This window comes from Cavia porcellus, unplaced genomic scaffold, assembly GCF_034190915.1.
Source record: "Cavia porcellus strain 051 isolate PalLab524CR breed Dunkin Hartley unplaced genomic scaffold, mCavPor4.1 scaffold_27, whole genome shotgun sequence".
Lineage (NCBI taxonomy): Eukaryota > Metazoa > Chordata > Mammalia > Rodentia > Caviidae > Cavia > Cavia porcellus.
In genome coordinates this window covers 13,483,190-13,502,525 of record NW_026947510.1, presented here as the reverse complement: position 1 = coordinate 13,502,525, position 19,336 = coordinate 13,483,190, and the positions used below count along the sequence as shown (strand labels likewise).

General features: G+C 35.7%; 1 protein-coding gene across 1 annotated transcript in view; it reads right to left on the bottom strand.

Moving 5' to 3' along the window:
- Window positions 1-19,336, bottom strand: part of Malrd1 (MAM and LDL receptor class A domain containing 1) — a 647,937-nt gene that overhangs the window by 12,559 nt on the left and 616,042 nt on the right. The gene's annotated exons all lie outside the window — the stretch shown is intronic.

The window sequence follows — 19,336 nt, the reverse complement described above, 5'->3', positions numbered from 1 at the left end:
TGCTGAGTTCCCACTCTTTCCCAAGCCTCAGATTAAATCAGGCACTGCTGGAGGCATTGCTTCACTCACTGCCTTCACTGCTGCCACTGCGGTCCCTAACTTTGTTGTCATAACAGGTTTCAGTTAGCTACTATAGTGCATGGAAGAAAACAAAACAAACAAACAAAAAAACCAACAATAAAATTGGTGGGCTATCAGGAGGGAGCAGCTTTCTGGCTGCCCTTCCTCGTGTGTGCTGGAAAAATTTGCTGCCAGGCTGTAATGTACTATGGAAGAAGGTAGAAGAGTTGGGGGCCTTACATCAGTAATCTGTCCTGTGTGGCTTGGCTTCGCTACTCTGTTGCAGTCCATCAGTTGTTGGGAACTTCCCAGAACGGGGATTCTGGCTCCACATGAAGGATGCTTTCCCACAGGCAGCCCTGTGGACCACGCGTTTTATACAGTATTATGCATATGTTTTGTTTGATCCATACACCTGTTATTTCACATGATTTTGATATCTGGATATATGTCCCTCCCTCTCTTCCAATTACCTATGTTTTTAGATGATATTCTCAGAGTAGAATATGGCTCCTCTATTCATGTTTGTCTTGCAATAGTGATGAGACTTCTGCTTTTAAATTTTAATTTAATTTTATATTTTTTGGTACCAGGGATTGAGCTCATGACCCGTGCTTGCCAGGCAGGCACCTCTGCTGCTGAGCTAAATCCCAGACCCAGTGAGATTTCTACACTGTTTCCTATGCAATTGTCAGTGTCAAATCAGTCCCCCGAATCATCTTTCTTCCTTTGTTCCTTAGACAACTTTTATTTTATATCTTATCCCTGATCATATACAATCTAAGTATTGCTTATCTGGATAGACTGGTTTTAAGACGTTATCACAGATTCTAAAATTCACTATTATTTTATCTTTGTTGCAAAGAGGAAATATTTATGCACTTTTAAAAAAATAAACACAATAAAATGACACAGAGCAAATGAGAAATATACAGGAATTTGGAGAGTGGCAGTAAGAGAACAAGAAAACAGAACACAGCCAGAGGTGTGTTCCAGAAGAGATGGACGGTATAAGACATTGGTATCATCTGGGTTTATGTATTTATCCAATGTATGGTATTTTATTCAGTGGTATAACTTTACTATTCTAAAATTAAAATTTAATGAGGATAAGGGATATTTTCAAAAAGAAACAAAAAATCCAGATGTCCAGAAAACATCTAATGTTTAATGTATTGTTGGTTTCTTGTAATGCTGTGCAAAAAAGTAACAAAATCTCCAACACTGAAACTATGTGAAGGTGTGCATTAAACTATGTGAAGGTATGCTTTAGTAAAAGCTATGTAAGAAAAGGTGCTCTAAGGAAAGAGAAGAAATTTTATAGAGATCCTGAATCACAACAATATAATAGAGAGTTTAATTTTGTGGTCATGTTAATATATTCGTGTTTATGATTTGTTTTAAAAATGAGCAGCTAACATAATTATGGTTCACTGAATTTCTTATAAGATTCTACAGGCAGATTAAAATTGCATAATGCCTTAGAAAACTAAGTGCAGACTGTTAGATCACCCTAGTCTCAAAGAGTGTGTACTCTTATAAATTACCATCTCGTCTGATTATTGATAAAGAAAGAAGTCAAAATCATGACAGTAGGAAATGGATATAATCAGCTATATTGTGGTCTCTGCTTCTAAGAAAATGACATTTACCTTTTTTTTAAAAAAAGAAACAATCTAGGAGAAACAAATAAAGAAAAGCAGCAAGCTAACTTGGGAAAGCAAGGAAAATTTATGAAGAAATATGTATGAGCTCAAGTTTTCATTTACAGGGCTTTAAGGACCAAATATTTGGGTGAAAAAGTTCAGAACAAGCTGGGTGTGCAAACACATCCAGAAATGCCACGAAATGGAGAGGAAAGGATCAATCATCTTGGGTCACAAAACCAAAGAATCAGAACACCACTTTTGCTAAACTCATTTATATGATATAGCAACTGCAATATTTTGTTCCTACTTTTTTTCGGGAAAGAAATAAATACGCTGAACACAAAACCTGCCAGTGTTTAAAGCATTTTTGCTATGGCAGAGCTCTTTAATACGAATATACCTCAGAATATGGATACAATTAGCATGAAGAAAGCTGACTCAAGTTCCCACAATTTAACCTTAAAGAACACCTATGCTGTCAATAGAGTTGGGTCTTCATGCACTTCTTGAGTAGAGTGCTAGCAAATTCAAAGCCATCTAACATAAAACAGATGTAGAGCAGGACAGTCCCTTTGAAAATAGATTACAAGGGGCTGGAGATTTAGCTCAGTGGCATAAGCACCTGCCTTGCAAGCAGGCAGTCGTGAGTTCGAACCCCAGTACCGATAAAAAAGAAAAAGACAAAAAAAAAAAAAATAGATTACAAAGCACAGTTTCAAACATATCTCCTGGTAAAACTACCAGGAGTCCATGTTTAGAAATAGAGAAGAAACACAAATTTATATAGAAAGAGGTCTTTTACAAATTAATGATAGTGAAAAATTAGATATGACCTCTTTGTTTAATAATAGAACAGTCAGATGATGATACGGGTACTGAGACGATGTTATACAGCCCCTTCAATATGCTTTAAAGCCTATTTAATGGAAAACAAAACAAAACAAAAATATTTAATGCTAGAGAGTGTTTCTTGAACTATGGGCTATGGAGCCTGACTGGAAAGGTCTCTTTCAGGGCTCTACCAATTCATGCTATTTTTTACATTATTAATAAGTTGCATGCATGAAAAAATTATTTAAAGTTCAAGGCAGAGTAGTGATTTTTATTGTAATAGACCTGTACAGTGGTTTTACTGATTGTACTAATATAGTTCAAAAGAAAATCACCGGTGTCTTAACACTAGTCAAAACCATAGTACAAAAATGTACTCTTCATTGCTACATGCTTGCAATGAATTTTTAAAAGGTAACTTTCACTTCAATAAAAAAGTAAAAAATATGAATCATTAACAATTCTCAACTCTGTCATGAGTCTTTTAGCATCCTGGGAAGTACACACGATAAGGCGATTTTTCAAATATTAGAAATAGGTCTGTGTTGCCTGTAGGAAAGCAGTGTGAGACAGGGTTGCATGCTAAACTAATTGCTTTTTCATGGAGAAGTTATTTTACTAAATTGAAAGAATAATCAACAGGTTACATATGGTTATTCAGACTAAGGTTAGAGAAATGAAGAAAGAAAACAACTGATAGTATCTGTGGTCAATGAGAAAATGCAAGCTTTCAAGCAAAACTTGAGTTTTGAAAAACTTATGTCTTCCACCAGAAGCACAGCAGCTAACCAGTACTATAAAGACTGAAGTGATAGATATTTTTGTTTTATTATATAACAAAATGTATCAAAACTCAAAAAAATCATACATAAATCACTGAATACCACCCCTCACTGAAATTATACTTTAGTTTTAGCATCTTGGTTTAACTAAGCACAATAAATTCATACATGAATAAATAATCAATGGTTGGCTTACATATAGTGTTCTTTCAATTAGTTTTGGTTAGCTACCCATTCTGAAAATATTTTCTCCCTGTATGGATGTGATATCTCAAGCCTCAAAGTTTGTAAAGTTTATTTTTGAAAGTGTAATTTATATTGTATGTTATTTTATATATTTTCATTATACTACTTCTGTTAAAATGCAGTGGTGTACTTTTATTTTTAAATGAATTAAAATATTGCTGTTTTAATTTCTAATATAATTTTCAATTACTATATATCCCATTCAAAAACTCTTTGGGGTCCTCAATAATATTTAAAGGTATAAAAAGTTTCTTAAGGCCAAAAACCTTGAGAATGCTCAGTATAGGCAGATAAAAAAAAAAAAAAAAACACTTCAAAGGTAATAATTCAAATTTCATGGTGATGACTGTGTGTATATTTGTGCACACTGATAAAGTTCAGAGTGCCATCAAATTATTCATGGGAGGCAGAAGATTAAGCAGAATTTTAAATTCTTTTCCTGCATTTGGTTGCATTCCCCAGTTCTGCTCATATTGTTATCGGGTATTAGGATCTCAGGGTGTGGGGTCACTTTACAGTTTGGAAAAGATGGGCCAGGAGTATAGCTCAGCAGCACAGCTCCTGCCTACCAAGTGCAAGGGCATGCGTTTTATTCCTGGTACTAAAAACAAAAAATTGGAAAAGATTACACAGAAAAAGGATTTCTGCTACCCTCACCTCTCCACCCCACTTTCTTAGAAATCATTTGCCCACAATATAATCAGGTCTCACTACCCACGATCTTCACTTTCTCTGGAAGTCTCCCGTCTCCCTATCTCTTTTCAAGCTTCCTGCTAGACCTCTAGCCCTACTGTTGTCCTCAGCTGCCGCACCTGGTCCTAAGTGCCCTCGCCTTATCTAGAACCCTTGTTAACTCTGGAAGGAATGTCCTCTGAATAGAGGTGATCAAAATATGTTGCGAATATTGAAAATTCAGAAATGTATTACAGTAGAAAGCAGATTACCTTAATGTCCCTTGAAGTACTGTCTCTCAATGAGAGAACACTTATCCCGTCACCCTTGCTACTTTATGAAGCAGCTACAGAAGTCCTGTTGTGTGTCTTTAGAAGATGCAATTAAAAACACAGTGAGTGATGCTGGCATTCTAGGAAAAGCAGGCTCTTAAAACACTGACCTGTGTCCTCATCCACCTTGGTACCGTGTAATATCTGGCCCTTCCCCAAAGTCACAGTGACCATGAAAAGTAAACATTTAAAGTATTGTCAAGATATGGAGGCAGCCACAATAAAGACACTAAACACAACTCTAGAACTTCTTCAGAAAGTAGCAAGAACAATGGGATAAGTGTGTTTGAAGCAAGGAGTGTTTCAAGTGCAATTAATGGCAATGTGCTTTTAATTGTAACCCACTTTAAAATTTTAAATGTTCACTGTAGTTTCTGATCACAACTTGTATAGCAGTTTCTCTCACTAGCATGAAAATTTTTTCAGCTAAATTAATTTATAAGACATAAATTCAAATTTCTTCATTAAATTGTGTTGGGCACATAATCGCTTATATAATCTTTTTGGTTGAAGTTGGACCGCAAAAATGTTATGACAAACCTTAGTAATCACCTACTAATTCATTCTTTCTGAATAGTTTTAGACAAGTTACACTTCGCAATGTATGTGTGAAACTTTCTTGAAAACTAGGCTTGGTGGCATGTATTTCTTTACAATAATAGGCTTACCACAATAATACACTTTTACTTACCATGTAAAGATTAACTCCTGATAGGCAGAGCTACTCTCCTGCAATTCACTTGGAAACATTATTTGGTAACACTGTATTACTCATCTGTCACACACTCTATCACAGAGCTACTTAGCATATGGTTTATACCTGGTTTCGGCTTTACTGGTTATCGTTCCATGGGAGGAAAACATAATAATCAAGAGTAAATGTTTAGAAACTTTCACAACACGTTGATAGAATACTTGTACTTTTGTTGATGATAAGAGTGCATTTGGAACAATATTTTGTGTGTTTTAATTTCTCTTTTGTAATAATTCTGTACTATATTTTATTAAAAAAAGTATCAGCATAAGATAGACTACAGCTAAGAAAATCACATAGCTGGTCCTTCACCACACACCCTTCTCTAAGGCACGAAGTTTCCAAATATGAATAAACGCTCATTGCTCTTTCTGATTTTCATTCAGTAAATGTTGGCTACCTGCCTCTCCTGCAAATTTTCTTTTCTTATTACTTCTTTTTATGAATATGACACTTCAAAGTCCCATAGCTGGAAAGGACCAGATATTTCATAACTTTCCCTGATCAGAATGAAGTGTTTTCAATGTAATTGCTCTATCTGAAAACTTCCTAATTTCCTTATTGAATTTTTAGACACGTAATCCGTTTGATTGAAAACTCATTTCAGTGTTGAATTATCAGCCTCCTTGATTTACCTTAGCATCTGCCTAGCAACTTCCTTTTATTTAAACCTTTTAGACAATTTCAAATTGACAATCCTATGTGAGAATGTCTGTAAAAATGGTTTTACTTCATTATGACTCCCAAAATGTCTCAAACTTATTTAAATATGCCCCAGTTTGAATGCATTAATACATTTAGTTACAACTATAGTTTCATTTCTAATGCTGAATAAACTTTTTAAAAGCAATGAAATTATATTTATTTGTAGTCATTTTGAAACAACCTTAAAGAAGTATTCCTTATATTCCTTCACAAGTTTTAAAAAATAAAACTAAACCTTTATGTGTCAGTTTTAAAATAGCTAGATATAGAAATGGACATTTTGGGTGCTGAGAAAAAGCTTCTTTTGAAATAGAAATAATGAAAGAAGTCATAAATATTCATTTTGTATTTTATATGGATTGTTTTAAAATGATCTTTATCTGTTGATTTTCCAGTTGACTGTCTGCCATTTTTCCATATCTGACCTGTTTTCTTCACACTAACCACAACATCGTCTCTGGCCGTCTTGGCCTTTACACACGATGCTTTCCTGAGTTGCTGCTCTTTTGTCCAGAACTGACTGACTCGGTGTCCCCCTTCCAAATCCTTCCTCAGCCTTCCTATGCTATCGTTCCTTTTCACTTCTTTACCAAAGTGTTTCTCTTCTTTCTTGTGCTTCTCTAATGGTTTCTAGGACACATCTACATGCAGCTGATATATAATTATTGCAGTATTAGGATTATTTACTTTTATTCACTCGTTTCACTAGAGTGCAAACTCACTTCCTTTCATAGGAAGTGCTAGCATATTAGGTGGTTCATACCTATTAACAAATAAATGAAGTCACTCTGTGGCTCAGGTTGGCCTCTAACTCATGGCAATCTTTCTGCTTCAGCCTCCTACGGGCTTGGGTTATGAGTATGCACCACCATGCTGGTCTATAGCATTTAGAATTCTGATTCTCTAGTCAGTGAGCTAAATGCCATTTACTAGTTGCTATAGTAGACTATATAATTTACTGCTAATAAAATATCTCACATTTATTGCCTTCCTGTCTTTATTTAAATAAGTTAAATCTTTTAAGGATTGTATCTGATTCTCCTGTACACGTTGATTACTCTAATTACTGAATATGAGGAAGCAAATGCAACCTAGGAATACGGCAGGGGCTGAAATGCTGGTAGATAAGATACACAGTGGACAGAGAAAGATACACAAAGATGTCTTAACTCCTACCCATCTACTTTAGGGGCTATCTGCCAGATACATTATGCTTGTAAATATAGAGGAATATCAGAGAAAGAAACATAATCAAGAAAGGGTTATCTTCAGAAAACATAAGAGCAAAGGACTGTCACACAATGAAGTGGTCTTTGCAATTCTTACACTAGTGTCTTTCCTAGGCTACTTGCCATTTCTGTTGTATCACAACACATTTAAAATAATTTAAGATACTGAGTAACAATAACAAACACGGGCCCATTCAGTGGAAGTACATTATTCAACCTAGGTTCTGACCCTCTCATTGTATACAAACAGGTTTTAATAGCCAAATAATATCTTAAGTTATTCAGAATTGTTTAAATAAATAAGAGTAAGCTAAAATAAGGAGTAGTTTTGAAGTCCATGTGAAATTTCTGTGTTTTTTTTTATTACTATGATGTCCTCTCTTGAAAATAATTCATTGTAAACTCTTTTGGAAATGACCTGTACAAGAAAAACACAAGAGCCCTCTGATAAGTAAAACTGGTAATTTAGTTGTCAAATGCCAATTATTGCTTTTAAGAAATATTAAGGCCTAAATCTTGGATACCTAGAGCATCCAAATTAAGCGGTCTGGAATGTGGACTGCACTGGACAGACTGACAACATATGTTTAACACAATTTAATTTCCTCTCTTTCTGAAATGGCCAGAGTTTTGGTGTTACTGCAGCCATAGACTATGAACAGTGGTACTTGCAAGTTTTGGCTCCTCCTTCCTAATTTTTGTTGATATTCTAAGATTTGCTTTTCTGAGTGTGGACTGATTGAGTGACTCAACCTGTCCCCCAGTAATGATTCTACCAAGGGTCACACGTGGCCATACTTAGGAATTTCTTTAAATTTCCTTTTAATTTCTGTAGAACAAAATGAAGACCAGTCTAGTGTGAAGAAACTTCTTCAAGAATACCCGAGAAAGTCATTCAACATTTTGAGTCATCTGCCAGAATTATTCTTTGAATAAATTCTGGAGAGTTAAGGCCAAAAGAAGTATTACTTCTGGAATATAACATGTTTATTTGGACTCTTATACCCAAGTATGGACTAGTTGAGACATGAGATTCAGCAAACATTTACTGCAATGAATTCTTATCTGCCATTTGCTGAGGTTAGGGATATAAATATGATTAGGACAAGAGTTTTGTCCTCAAGATGTTTGCAGTATGTCAAAGGCGACACCAAGCCTAAAGTCCACGAGCTCAGTGAAAGCAAGCTTGAGCACAGTGGGCTTTGGAAGCCTGGGATAAGAGGAGGTCCTTCTTCCAATAGTGACTTGGGAAGGATGACAGAGGATAACATTTTTCAACTTTTCCTACAGGAAGTCTTTCATTTTCATGTTGTTTTCAGGGTAAAGGAAGAATTAATTAAGGATTTTGGAAATGAATTCTATTTCTCTTTGATAAGTCCTCTGTTAATCTGGAAAAATAGTGATTGGTATCACAAATTCCATATTTTGGACCTGTTTATCCTAGGGGACCTGAATGTCAAGATCTTGATATACTATTGCAGATCTGAAGTTCTGAGTCATTTGATGTTTCATTTGCTTTATTTATTATTTATAAAATTCAAACAATGCTGCCCCTGCTTTGTTCAGAGGTTTTTCAACAAAAGGATTACAACAACTGAGCCTCACATATTAAAGTTTTTAACCATCAGTCAGTTGTGTGGACAAGAACATCAGACAGGCGGATTTTCCAACTGTCTCATCTAACCCTAAACTTAGGCATTTTATTATTTTTTAAATGAGCTATTGACTCTGTCAATGAATGATATGCAAAGATAAAAGTAGTAGAGATCTCTAATTAAAGGCCCTACAGCTGAAATGAAAGACTTAATACACTTAATTTACAACCAGGGAATATTGAGGCCCCAAAGAACTAAGTGTGATAGTCTATTTAAATCATACAGTTTGAAAGCTAAGAAAAAATTTTAAGATAATTTAATTTATAATTTGCAATTATAACATTCATTATATGAATGACTGACTTAAACGGTTACATATATAGTTACATTTTGGACTAAAAGTATACCAGAAAAAATTATACATAGCATCTCAAATGTATGATTTCATAAATATTTTCACTTAGGAGATGGATAAGTAAGAGAATAAATAAAACTAAAGTTATTAGAAAATTATAAAAATATGCATTTATGACCTAAATTCGGTGAAGAACTTAAGAGTCTAGGGAAAATGGATTTGGTTGAATTTCATCACTTGATACATAATAAAACGAGAATGTCAAAATAATTTATTTATCTGTTACCTGAATAATTTATCTATCTGTTCCTGAGTTGTAGGGTCTTGTAGCAATATTAATTATGCAGTTGCCCAAATATTATCCTCTGGATCAGCCTTGACACTTTCCCCTCACCCTTGTATTCACAGCCTCCACTTCGCAGGCTCACGCCTTACCATCTCCCATTCAAACCTCGGGAACAGGGTTACGTTCTCAGACTGCCAACCTCTTTCTTCGTCTTTTCTAAGTTATTCTCACACTCCATCTTTTTTTAAAAATAGATATTGTATTGCTATTCTTTTACTTCAAATACTTTCTTAGATGATATGAAAGAAGGTTTGGTGGAAAATTACTGACATACTCAAAATGGAAAATTTGAGAACTGTTTGAAAAAAGGAACTTTACAAACTTATTGTACAATACAAGTAACTGGGCGCATTGAGGGAGTCTAGATTATGCATACACTTCTGCCTACTTTCTTTCTTTTAACATGAGTCCCTTTGGCCAAATACAATGTAAAATTGGTGTGGATAACAAAATACGTAAAAATCAACCTGCATATTCAATAGCAACCCTTCTCTATCCCATTTGGAGGGAGAGGTGGGATCTGTAAGGTCAGAGAGGAGACAGCGTTTATCTTTATTTTTCTTTTCAAAAACAAATAAGCCAAAGTCTCTTTACTACACACATAAAGTCCTCACAAGCTCTCTCTCATACACTTTTCCAGGTAGGATCTGTGATTTCCTTCTCTTCCCAGCCTCAATGAATATATGTATCAGTTTTGAAACCACAGCTTTCCACATTATCTGTGATTTCTGGAAACTGCTTTGTTGAACTCCACCAGGTTTCGTCATCCTTCCGGTCTCAATACAGATGCTATCTTCTCTTCATAGCCCCCTTTTTCCATGCATCTGGATTACCAGTTTCAGAATGCATGGCCCTCAAAAAATATATCAAGGTTTGCCCTAGGTCTAGGTCCGCCAACTCTCTGAGTCATGGGTGGGGAGTGGAATATCTTACGAACTTGGGAAAAATGTGTTCTTTTGAGACCTCCTATGGCACAATTCTTCCATTGAAGAACAAGTTAATGAGGGTAGAGATTAAGAGAAAAGTATCAGGGAGCAGACCATCTAGACCTCTCTTCAGAACAGAAAAGAAGAAAAGGCCCAAGTGGAAGAGGAGGAAGAGGAAGGGGAGGAGGAGGGTGAGGAGGAAGATGGAGAGGAAGAAGAGGGTGGAAATATATTGATGGCCCGTCTCTGTTTTTAAGGGTATGATTTTAAAGTCTTTTCTCAATTTCTCTTTTCTTGATCAAAGTCAAATTTAGTGGGGTTGCCAGAGTGTGGGCAATGTATGCCTAGGGGACTGGGATCCAGGAGTTCAATTCCTGCATCACAGACTGTGAGAAAAACTGCATTTCTTGTGGGCCAATGCACATACGGATGTGTGGAGAGACAGCAAAGGTTTTGTAAGCATTATGAGACAACCTTGGCCACTGTACTAGTAAAATTCTAGTTTGCTAAGGCTAAGTATTCATTTTTGGGATCAGGATAGGCTCACTAGTGACACCATAGAAGCAGAAGCAGCTGAATGCCTTCAGGCATAGACTAAGCAAGCTTTTGATTTTTGCTTGGAATAAATATTCATTGTTGGGCTCATGTTAGACCTATCCTGGGATCTCCAACTTAAGTAACAGCTAAACTCCTGTCTTTAAAGATTCACATACTCACACAATGTGCTTGCAGTGGGAAAGGTTCTGGCAGAGAAAATTTATTATAGGTTTAGAGGCTAGGGTTACTTATTGAAGAATCTTAAAGAACAATATGCACCTTCCTTGGCATCTGGTCCAGGATTTGAGGTCTTAATCACCTCTCTTTTTCATAGAATAAACAAACATTATTTAATTGATCATTCTCCTCTTATTTACCTTTATGGTATTTTGGTTTGTGATTCTATCATTATACTTATCAGAGTGACCACGTTATAAATGAATATGGACCAGAAAATATGAGTATTATTTGGTATCTCTTAGTGTCCTCTCAAGAACAGCCCAAAATAAAGTCTGAGTAAATGTAAGTGCAATGTTATGAGACTTGCCAAAAATCACATTTATGTCTTATAATTTTTCACTCAATAATCATTCTAATGTTGCACCTACTAAATGTTTGTGTTCCCCTAAGTCCAGTTTATAGGTTGAAGCCCTAATCCTTAATGTGATGGTGTTAGGAGGTAAGGTTTTGGGGTAATTAAGCTTATATGAGGCCATGAGAGTGATGCCTCCATGATGGGAATAGTACTTCTTATAAAAAGAGGAAGAGACCAGTTTCTCCTCTTTCTGCCATGTGAAGACACAGCAAGCAGACAGCCAACAGCAAGCTGGAAAGAGGAAATGAATCTGTTGGCGCTCTGATCTCAGACTTCTCAGGCTCTAGAACTGTGAAGAATAAAAATCTCATTTATGCTTCCCCTTCTATTGTATTTTCTGACAGCAGCCTGAGTTAAATTACAATTCCATAGAATTATTTAAAAAATGTTTAGATCTGAATTTTCCAAATAGTTTTCACTAGACATATTTCATGTTCATTGCTAACTTTTGTCAGCTTGTATATTGTAGCACAATGTTTTAGGAGGATTGCTCCAATCTGAGGCAATGAACAGTTGTTTATTGCAAATTTCCCCAAGCAAAGATTATACAGTGCAAAAGAGAAGACAGTCAATATGATCTGGTCACAGTTAAAAGAAGAATGAATGGTTCACTATTTATACTCTTAAATCTTGATTTAAAGGTATGGTACTGATGGTTACGTATACTTTCACTTTCTATGAGCAACTCTTAAAGGCTACCATATTTGATGTGTGCTCTGAAGTGCTATGGGTCAGAATCTGTTGCATTTTGCAACAGTGGTAGGAGAAGCCTTACAGAGATCGTTCATCCTCACCTCTTTCTTGGCCCATCTCTACCACTACAGTGACCGGTGACAGGCTCCCCACAGGCCTGTTGTGTGCTATTGATCTTGCTCCCCAAAGACTGTTCGAACAGAACTCAACCTGAGTTGGCTGATCAGAAGGATTTTTCTTTGTAGTATGCAGTTAGGATTATGAAATTTCATTTGTCCACATACCTGGGGAAATAGTGAGTTTTCGTTCACTAATGAACACCATTTTGTTATATAGACAGCAAGTAAAGGAATATACGTAGACACACAAAGAGATAGAGTCACAAAGCAGAAAAGCAAACAGGCAGAGAGAAGAAGAATTTCCTTGCATCCACGTCTTCCTGAGGCTCCAAAATCATTTCTTTTCCTCCTTGAACTCTTTGAGGCCTCCTGTGTCTTTCCATTAAATACTTTATTTTGACTAAGATGTCTAAAGTTTCTGCTTTTCCCTGAATTCAAGGTAGAGAGTAGCTTACAGAAGGTCATAAGACCCAGAAAATCAAATCTCTAACAGTAAGTTTAAGAGGCTGGTTCTTGTTTTTAACACTGTCTGAATATAGTCTTCATCTCATATTTTTAAAAAATTAATTTAAACTTTCAAGATACAGATTTTTTACAAACTATAACAAAAAATCTTACAGTTAAAGTTTTTAAAAAGAGGATGATGATTTCTTGCCTATGTTAATTTTTCTCTATTTTTCAGCATTATTTTCAAAGTGAGCCACTGTTATTTCACTGAGCCATTTCCTGGACAAACATTTTGCATAATTTTAAGGCAAAAAAAAAGACTTGTTTTGGAACTGGATGTACAAGGTCTCTATTTGACATGTGTCATTTCTATTTGAATGTGACTACTAGATGTAGGCAATGTTTCTTGATGATTGTGGGAAGTATAAATAATCCTCAATAAAGTATAGTTAACCCTCCATAATTATATACTGGGTACCAATTATGCATGTGATGCTAGCTCTGGAGATATAAAGATGGGTTTATGATGGAAATAGCTAAGTTCCAATACTTTGCAATGCATTCTACACCAGTGTTGTTGAAAACAATGTTTTAGAAAACTAATCTGGAAAGGATGGCAGAAAATATTTGCCTAGTATAAAAAATATATGCAAATAAACAGAGAGTCCAGGAAAAGGATATGAAAGGTTGTGAGATTTGGGGATGGATGATACTTTTATCAAGAGTAAAGTATAGAAAAAGGAAAACTTGGTTAGTAGTTTGTTGGACATTGTAACTTAACTGTCACACCTATTGACGTGACTCCTGTTGTACGAGAGGGAGGGAGCAACTTGGCAGAGGCTCATCTCTTGTTCCCATTTCAATATTACAACTCTCAAATCATTTTGTTTTGTGATTTTCCATTGGGGGAGCCACAATCTCAGATTAGCGTTCTATTTGCTCCCCCTAGTAATATTCCCCTGCGTATTTTAGTAAGAATCAGGATAGATGTGAATTAAGGAGGAGGACATTTAAGAAAGATCATATGAAAAGAGTCAAGCAAGCCACACATACTTTTTTCATCAGATTCCTTTTGCAAGAGAACATATGAATTTGAGCATCTGCAAAATCAATCCCTTGCAACTATTTGTGCCAGTCTCGGAGGTCCTAGGTAAGCATCTTCCACTAGAAAGATCTTAGGAGAATGAGTGGCCATAGCTCTGGTACTGTTGTGTCTGGAATTTGGTCAAGATGCCTCCTTTTTTATTGGTACCAGGGATTGAACTCATGACCTTATGCTTGCCAGGAAGTTGCTTATAGTGCTGAGCTAAATAATCCCTGGGACCTACTTTTTAAAATCCCACCAGCAATAACATTATTGTAAGTCCTAGGGTTTGGGATGAGTAACTAAGGAAATCAATTTTAAGACTGAGAATATAACCTTGGGTGATACTTGGTTTTGGTAGTAATGGCAAATAAGAACTTTTGTCTGGGAATATTAGAAATTTGAGACAACATGCAAGGGAGTCAGAGAAGGACAGGGAGATAGATCAAAAAGTCAGAGACAGGAATGTCATTCTGGACCTCACCTACTTCTACTAACAGTCAAGTCTGAAACTTGGGTTATCTAAAATAAGAAATTACTTGTATTTCTTTTTTTAGTCATTTATTTCCTCTATCAACTTCCAGGCTTTTGGTTCATATGAGAAGAGTTAAGCAGACCACATACACATTTTTTTCATTGGATTCCTTTTGGAAGAGAACATGAATCTGTACAACTATTCTGTCAACATCTATCTTTCTTGGTCCAATTCACATATTTTGGGCAAATTTGATAACATTATGGCCAGTGTTAATGATTAACAAAATCCATTCCACTTTAAAGTTGCCAAATAATACCAGATTCAAACCTCTGTTTGTTCCTTGCCCTTCTCCAACTATAATGTTGAGATCTAACCAAGGCTATTCCCTGGATTAAGGGTGAGGTAAGGGGTCATGGTATGGTTCCAAAACATCCTTGCTCTTTTGGTCAAAGCTGAGTTCTTTAGTGTAGACACAGAGAAGTAGAGGTTTCAGACTCCTTATGTAACCAATCACCTGTCAATGTAGGAAGGTGCCTTTTTGTTTTGAGTTCCTTTAGTTTTGATAGGGAGTGGTTTAGAGTTGCTTTTGGTTGTATCCTCCATCAAGATGATATTGATTTCATATTACATGGGCATGACATTCACTTGAGTTTCTTCTTTACTGAGTACCTTTCATTTAAAAAAATAAAAGGAAGACAGGAGTATCTACTTTCATTCTGGCCCTGTCTTGAATGTCTCTCCAAGGTGATTAACTAACTTGAAATGGAAGCTCCCTGGATAACCCTGTTATTCCATTTCTTTTCTTTCCTTTGTCCTTCTTCAAGTGGACCACAAGACATTTCAAGTTCTTCCCATGTGTAATTATGAAATAGTATGCCTTCCCTCTGTCTTCCCCCTTTTCCAGGTCCTTTTAGGACTATTTTCTCAATACTATGCTCTATTTCAGCCTCTAGAAGCAAAGTCTTCAAATCCTTCACCCTTTTTTCTTGATATTACCAATCTGACTTATTGATTCTTTGGATCCCGTCATCACTGGGCTTTGGGCAGTGCTGATAGTGGTGTCTTCCTGTTTCCTCCGCTTCTTTCTCTGGGAAAATGGTAAAATGTTCTCACCACAAATGCTGTCCTACCCCAAGCACAAAGTCTTCAAGAACCCTGTATCCACCTTTCTTTTCATTTTTCTCCTGAGGGCCCTGTCAATGTAGCAGAATTTGGTTCCTTTAGTAAGTCTGCAGGATGGGGTTGTGTCTTACTCTATTTGGAATCTTTGGTGAGTCATTTGTGTGGTACTTTAAGTCTCCTATTTGAGGGGAATAACTAATTGCACTCAATTCCTTGTGACATTTGTATAAAGAGGAGTTATTATTTTCAGATTAGAAAATTCTGGTTTGTTCTGGTATGACAATAAAAACAGGTATGCTAAAATTTTCAGCTCAAAAACTAATTTTACCCTTTATTCTGGAATTTTAAAGGGTATGCTTATGGAAACAGAAATGATACTAAATTCCAATGACTTGGGAAAAATTCATAAAGAGAAGTCTAGAAAATGGCTGAAAACTTGGTATGGATTTGGAGTTTAGAAATTCAGTAAGAGAGAGCTGACACCATTAACACTGACAACAGCATTTGAAATACTGGAAATAAATATCTCCTATGGAAGATATGCAGATATTTTGATGGAAGGGAAGAGACAAACCCAGGGAAATATCAGTAAGTAATGGTAAGAAAAGCACAAGTCTAGGCAAGCAGAGAGAAAGAAAATTAAAATAAGATGAACAAACAAACATGGAAAGGGAGAATAGAACTAGAATTTAACAAAAACTGGACATGAAGAGCAAAGGAGGAAACATGTGCTCCTCAGTGACAGAAAGGAGAAAGGACAGGTGACGGCTTTTTCGAGCTGTGACACACATTTGCCAGTGACACTGCTTCATAGCCCAAGCATAAAGGTTGTCCTACGAGAGCCTGGATAAGGTGTGGAATGAAGATTCCTGCATCCTCTTACAGCTTGCATCAATGTGACAACTGGATCATATTTTGTGATGATTAACTTGATGCATTGATTTAAATTATGATGCCCTGCCCAGAAGTTCTGTTAAACACTGCTCTAGAGGCAGCTGTGAAAGTATGCTTTGCTTCTAATATGATATTTACAGTGCTTTGTTTTGCTTAAAGTCAACTGATTATAAATGTTCACGTGAAGCAATCTGATTTTTTACTTACTGTAATGTGAGTAGGTCTCAAGAGCAAAGACTGAAGTTTCCAAAAAGAAAACTTCTGCCTTAAGACAGTAACATGAATATTCTGCTAAAGTTTCCGGCCAGCTGGTGTGGCCTGCAGCGTTTGGTTTCAGGGCTTCACCACCAACTCTTACTTGAATTTCCACTTTACCAACAGGCCTTACAGGTTTCAAGTTTGCCAGTGTCATAACTGCATGACATACATCCAGCAAAAAATTAATCTCTTTCTCTCATTGTCTCTATTTATTTGGAGACTATCTATCTATCTATCTTTATTTTCTTTTTTTCCTGGAGAATTCAAACTTACATATGTATGTGTATTACAGTTCACAACTAGTAAAACTAGTGCCTCATCTAGTAGATCCTGTATGTTTCTCCCATTAGATTAAAAAAAAAAAAAACTTCTTCACAATTCAGACAGCTTCTCATTCATGTTTTTTTATTAGCACATTTTCGTGCTAATAAAAATGCATAATGATTATGCTTATTGTATGAAAATGGTACATGTATATAATATCTCTTAATTGTTTTGTTTTTTAATCCTATCTTCCCCTCCCTGTTCCTGCCCACTCTTTGTCCCCTTCCCATTTGCAAAAGCTTTATCTTCATGTTTTAACCCTCAATTCTTTTTCATCCCTCCCTCTCTTCTCCCTTTGTTTCCTGCTATCTCATATATATATATATATATATATATATATATATATATATACCAGGATGACTCTTCTTGGGCAATGAGCAATTATCTCTACTTGGGTAAACCTGGCCTATCTCCGTGTACTGGTATCTACAGAGCTGGCTAGGTTATTTCCTTTTCCCTTCAGTTGACTTTAAACAATGTAAAAAATGAGGTACGGATGCACAGTGTTTGAAGCTAGGTGACAGTACTATCACTCGTAAAAACCTGGTTCAGTTGGGCAAGGTAAACAGCCATGGCTTCAGAGCTATCAACTGGGTTGAGTTTGAGCTTTGAGATAAGAGGTTATGATTTCCCAGGGCAGAAATGGTTGCACATCAGAGTGGAAACACTAGCCCCCAGAACATTAAATGCTACTGCAACTGTGATTTACAGATTGGTCTTTCTGCCTATGCTTCTCTCTATATATTCAGGCTTCCTACCTAGCCAGCTCACCGTGCTTACCTATCTCCTGCCATTCTCACAGTGACTCATCCTCAAAACACTCCCTGCTTCATGAATTAATAAAATCCAGGTTGGGTCCTGAGTGGAGGACTTTTTTCTGATGCACCTTCATCGTGGCTAGACTTAGGACCTCTTAGATTCCCACAATTATAAAAATGACTTAATGCCTTTATTCTCAACTTGTGTTCCACTAGAAGTAGTAGACTGGAATTAACTTGTTAGAATTCCAATAACATGGGATTATAAATACAAACTTCTTGAACTATGCTGAGGTCCAGGAAGGGATCTCCATACCAATACATACTTTATATATTTTAAATATAAAAAATATATATTTCAAATATATATTTATATATTTCAAATATACATGTGATATCTCTATCATATTTATACATACATATACACATACCCACATGAAATTTTCATACAATAGAAACTGTAATTTTTAAACTTCACATTACCGGGGGTATTCAGGCACATAAAAATTAAAGAATTGATACAAGAATGAGATCTCAATGGGAGCTTATTAAAACTGTCATCTTTTTGGTAACGAACAGCATAGTTCTATAACTTTCCCCTAGTTCATGAAATTAGGATGAGTATCTTCTAGGTCCTGAATGACCAGGTTCCTTACATGAGCCAAAAAAGGAGTTTTTCCATCTCCTTGGGCACCACCAGAATGGTACGTGTTTTAGATACTGTTCTCTCTCTCTCTCTTTTTTTTTTAATTTTATTTAAGGAGAAAAAAAGAAAAAAAAAACAGAAAAAGGGTACAAGTTATACAGAATTTCAGAAAAAATAAACAGTAGGAAATCACTAATTAATTACATACTGTCATCTTAGAAATAGTTTTTGAAGTTACAAAATTAAAGCATTATAGAGGGGACTTTCAAACAGTGAGACTGCAAACAGTTTCAATGATCCAAAAAAGTCAGTAATATGGTTATCTATCTTATACACTTAAATATATATGCAGTTATATCCTTTAGAGCACTTTCTTTTCCTTTCTTTTGTACAATGACAATTACACGTTTTGAGTTTTATTACTCCCACAGTTCTTACTACTTTTTTTTTTTTTTTGAAGAAAGCAAAACCAAATGTGACATACCAGGACAGAGTCAGTCAAATCGAAAGGATGGACATAACACATAATGTAAAAACAAAATACAAGGTGATCTACAATGGTTACCATAATGCCTCTTGTTACCTTAAAAAGAATTGCCTATATCATCAGTTATAATAAAATTGAACAAAACAGTAAAGAATAAATAAAACCAAAACACTGGAGACATTAGAGGACTTCAAAAGAAGATAATAGTCAACCAGAATGGGCGTCACAATGGATCTTATTGTCTTCATAGTTGTTGCCTAGACTTTCAAACTTGGTACTATCTAGCATAACAGAATAGAGGAAAATCAGTCAAAACAAGATGGTGAGAGCAATACAGAGTTTCAAATCAAGTTAATAGGAAATCAAAGTGGGTTACTATAATATATCCTGCTATTTTTTATTTATTTTCCCT